This window comes from Schistocerca piceifrons, unplaced genomic scaffold, assembly GCF_021461385.2.
Source record: "Schistocerca piceifrons isolate TAMUIC-IGC-003096 unplaced genomic scaffold, iqSchPice1.1 HiC_scaffold_654, whole genome shotgun sequence".
Lineage (NCBI taxonomy): Eukaryota > Metazoa > Arthropoda > Insecta > Orthoptera > Acrididae > Schistocerca > Schistocerca piceifrons.
Genome location: NW_025728899.1, coordinates 112501 through 117500, shown reverse-complemented (window position 1 = coordinate 117500; position 5000 = coordinate 112501). Strand labels below are relative to the sequence as shown.

Below are 5000 nucleotides of genomic sequence, written 5' to 3'. Positions count from 1 at the left end.
CGGTCCCCATGCGCGTTGCACTCGCACTCGCAGTCGCAAAAACGTGGGGCAAATATATTACGCGGAAGAGTTATAACAGACCGAGCCCCACTGCATGAGGGGAGTCTTTGTCACTAATGTACACAGATGGAACATTTTGGACTGGAACCAGATTACCCGTACACACGGCGCTGATTAGTAATCAATGCAGAGCCATCAAACTACAGAATATATATACAACTGTCCGTATACATGCTGAAAGAGTCTGCCCACAATGGGAACCACACGTCAGCCAGCCACTCTGATCACGCACCACTCTCTGCTTCTAACGGGCGCACATACAATATGTAAGCACCAGCATGGAACAACATCCAGTGCATCCTCTCCGCCACATTACACAATCCACACTATCACAACCAGACCAGGAGGTCCATGCGGAAAATACAATATCCCACCCTTTCGACATCCACCATTGCGCAGATCAGGCACCAACACCCACACATGTCCTATACAACGGTGCACCCAACATCACAATAGTACCTCCTGTCACAGCGCACAAACAATGACATGAGTCAAAGACACAGGTCTGACACAAGCATAGAATTGGAGCGCCGCCTCTAATAAGCCAAAGGTGCATCCTGACGTGACAAATCTGATCATGTCACAAGCATTCACTTACTATAATCACTATCAACGAACTTGCCGCCCCCGCCCCCCCCTACACCTTTCCTTACAACAACGTGTAACCTAACCTAACCTAACCTATGTTGTACCTTAACCTAACCTATGTTGTACCTTAACCTAACCTATGTTGTACCTTAACCTAACCTATGTTGTACCTTAACCTAACCTATGTTGTACCTTAACCTAACCTATGTTGTACCTTAACCTAACCTATGTTGTGCCTTAACCTAACCTATGTTGTGCCTTAACCTAACCTATGTTGTGCCTTAACCTAACCTATGTTGTGCCTTAACCTAACCTATGTTGTGCCTTAACCTAACCTATGTTGTGCCTTAACCTAACCTATGTTGTGCCTTAACCTAACCTATGTTGTGCCTTAACCTAACCTATGTTGTGCCTTAACCTAACCTATGTTGTGCCTTAACCTAACCCATGTTGTGCCTTAACCTAACCCATGTTGTGCCTTAACCTAACCCATGTTGTGCCTTAACCTAACCCATGTTGTGCCTTAACCTAACCCATGTTGTGCCTTAACCTAACCCATGTTGTGCCTTAACCTAACCCATGTTGTGCCTTAACCTAACCCATGTTGTGCCTTAACCTAACCCATGTTCTGCCTTAACCTAACCCATGTTGTGCCTTAACCTAACCCATGTTGTGCCTTAACCTAACCCATGTTGTGCCTTAACCTAACCCATGTTGTGCCTTAACCTAACCCATGTTGTGCCTTAACCTAACCCATGTTGTGCCTTAACCTAACCCATGTTGTGCCTTAACCTAACCCATGTTGTGCCTTAACCTAACCCATGTTGTGCCTTAACCTAACCTATGTTGTGCCTTAACCTAACCTATGTTGTGCCTTAACCTAACCCATGTTGTGCCTTAACCTAACCCATGTTGTGCCTTAACCTAACCCATGTTGTGCCTTAACCTAACCCATGTTGTGCCTTAACCTAACCCATGTTGTGCCTTAACCTAACCCATGTTGTGCCTTAACCTAACCCATGTTGTGCCTTAACCTAACCCATGTCGTGCCTTAACCTAACCCATGTCGTGCCTTAACCTAACCCATGTCGTGCCTTAACCTAACCCATGTCGTGCCTTAACCTAACCCATGTCGTGCCTTAACCTAACCCATGTCGTGCCTTAACCTAACCCACGTCGTGCCTTAACCTAACCCACGTTGTCGCCTAACGTAACCCACGTTGTCGCCTAAACCTGCTCTGTAATTGTTATACGACTCGTTCAATTAGTGTAGTGTTGCCCACCCGCAACCCTCGCAATATAGTTCGCTACTCGCACTCCCCGCTCCCCTGTGTATCGCTTCATGTTAAACACCTTGCAAGTCTTGCTCACTTTCCACATGCTCCTGCTGTACACTGTAATGTGGATGGCAGCAGGACGTACATGCCGCCCCTCCCCACGTCCCCACCTTGCCCCCTGCCTTCGCAAGCTGGTTGGTGAGAACTTTGCATGTTCAATGCCCTCCGCATGCGACGTACTCAGGCTACGTTGTGGTGCGGCCTGTGTCAACTGTCCGCTAATGTCGTACGCGTAAACCACAATCTGTACTGCACATTCGTCCTTATGTACTGAATGATACATCGTGGCACATGTGTGACCGTACAACGACTGCGCCCAAAAACGGCGGACCATACAGTGCAAATATTGTGCACGCAGCTACGTGTCGTCTCCCTATGAGAGCTGGATTGCAGTGTGGTACGCCATAGAGACGTGTGGGAGGAACGGACGCCGTGGATGGCGATCAGCATGAGCTGTCTGTTGATGTATTCGGACCTAGTCGTCTCTCCTCACACACCGTGATGGCATGGTGCACCGCGTTCCATATCTGCGACATGCTACAGAGGCCGGTTGACAGTCGTTCGAGCAATGGACATCGCATACGTACGGGGGCCACCTTCCACGTATTGTCTAGGCGTGCACATTTTGTTGCGTGTATGTGGGCAGACGTAGTGTGGCGTGACACCTGACACAGGCATGCAATAATCGTGGAAGTTGCAAATGGCGATGGACGCCTGCGTTTTCTGGTGAAGTTACGCAAATGAACAAATGGTAACCTGTTGTGGTGCGGTTGTTCTCGCTAGGGGTGAATCGGTGATGGCGACGATAGGTTGAGGTACTAACCGGTTGTTCCAGCGATACCCACCATGCCGACGAAACTGAACGGCATCTGGGTGTGAAGCGATACGCGGCGGTGGCTGGGTGGGACCGTCCCCGGCCGGTGAGGGGGCGCCTCCCGGCGTGCTGGCCGCGCGGTGCGTGGGCGCACGCGCTACAGCCGGCTGGTGGGGGCGGCCAGTGGCAGGCGCGCCGGCCGACGGACGCGGCAGGCGTCGCAGCTGCGCGCCGGCGCACCCTGCGCGCGGCGCCGTGCGGCCAAAGTAGGTCCTCGCGGGCCCGGTGCGAAGCGCGGTGGACATCTTCAGTGTGCTGGTCCGATTGAGGACTGTGTGCGTTGAGGATGCGCTGCCGCCCGGCGCTCGGCGCCGCGACGCCGTCTGCTGCTCGGTCGCCCCAGCGGTTCTCGCTGGTGGTTTGTATCGCAGCTGTGCGGATGTGTTGGCGCGTGCGCTGTGCTGGGAGAGTTCGCTTCGGCACCCAAGTGGGGCTTTTGTCCTTCTGTGGCGCTGGCGTTGGAGCTGCCGGTCACCGTAGGTGGCGCGTGTTGTCTCCCGCCGGCAATGCCACGACAGCACGCTCCCGGGCCTCTGTCGGCAGCGGCAAGCTCAGTTGGGAGCACGGGTGGTCGCACCGAAAGCGTCTACTCGCCTAACTCCGGGCGATTGCGCCTCTCTCGAACCCGACCAAGTACTTGGGACGGCGCTGCGCGCCGCCGGGACCTGAGAGGGTTTCGAGGTGTATTGTGCAGGGGAGCTCAGCCTCCTCCTGTTTGCAGAATGATTGAGCGGACGCTTGCGTGTTCGCGCGGGCCCCCGGGACACACTCCCGGGCGGCCGGCTGCTCAGCTCTAGTTGACGCAGCTCCCTGGTTGATCCTGCCAGTAGTCATATGCTTGTCTCAAAGATTAAGCCATGCATGTCTCAGTACAAGCCGCATTAAGGTGAAACCGCGAATGGCTCATTAAATCAGTTATGGTTCCTTAGATCGTACCCACGTTACTTGGATAACTGTGGTAATTCTAGAGCTAATACATGCAAACAGAGTCCCGACCAGAGATGGAAGGGACGCTTTTATTAGATCAAAACCAATCGGTCGGCTCGTCCGGTCCGTTTGCCTTGGTGACTCTGAATAACTTTGGGCTGATCGCACGGTCCTCGTACCGGCGACGCATCTTTCAAATGTCTGCCTTATCAACTGTCGATGGTAGGTTCTGCGCCTACCATGGTTGTAACGGGTAACGGGGAATCAGGGTTCGATTCCGGAGAGGGAGCCTGAGAAACGGCTACCACATCCAAGGAAGGCAGCAGGCGCGCAAATTACCCACTCCCGGCACGGGGAGGTAGTGACGAAAAATAACGATACGGGACTCATCCGAGGCCCCGTAATCGGAATGAGTACACTTTAAATCCTTTAACGAGTATCTATTGGAGGGCAAGTCTGGTGCCAGCAGCCGCGGTAATTCCAGCTCCAATAGCGTATATTAAAGTTGTTGCGGTTAAAAAGCTCGTAGTTGGATTTGTGTCCCACGCTGTTGGTTCACCGCCCGTCGGTGTTTAACTGGCATGTATCGTGGGACGTCCTGCCGGTGGGGCGAGCCGAAGGCGTGCGACCGCCCCGTGCGTGCTCGTGCGTCCCGAGGCGGACCCCGTTGAAATCCTACCAGGGTGCTCTTTATTGAGTGTCTCGGTGGGCCGGCACGTTTACTTTGAACAAATTAGAGTGCTTAAAGCAGGCAAGCCCGCCTGAATACTGTGTGCATGGAATAATGGAATAGGACCTCGGTTCTATTTTGTTGGTTTTCGGAACCCGAGGTAATGATTAATAGGGACAGGCGGGGGCATTCGTATTGCGACGTTAGAGGTGAAATTCTTGGATCGTCGCAAGACGAACAGAAGCGAAAGCATTTGCCAAGTATGTTTTCATTAATCAAGAACGAAAGTTAGAGGTTCGAAGGCGATCAGATACCGCCCTAGTTCTAACCATAAACGATGCCAGCCAGCGATCCGCCGCAGTTCCTCCGATGACTCGGCGGGCAGCCTCCGGGAAACCAAAGCTTTTGGGTTCCGGGGGAAGTATGGTTGCAAAGCTGAAACTTAAAGGAATTGACGGAAGGGCACCACCAGGAGTGGAGCCTGCGGCTTAATTTGACTCAACACGGGAAACCTCACCAGGCCCGGACACCGGAAGGATTGACA

At 52.9% G+C, this 5000-nt stretch overlaps 1 non-coding gene across 1 annotated transcript in view; it reads left to right on the top strand.

Annotated features, from left to right (window-relative positions):
- The first annotated feature begins 3666 nt into the window (after positions 1-3666).
- Positions 3667-5000, top strand: part of LOC124765314 — a 1909-nt gene continuing 575 nt past the window's right edge. The window contains exon 1 of the ribosomal RNA XR_007012872.1: positions 3667-5000. This exon is cut by the window's right edge and continues 575 nt beyond it. This is a non-coding gene — a ribosomal RNA (small subunit ribosomal RNA).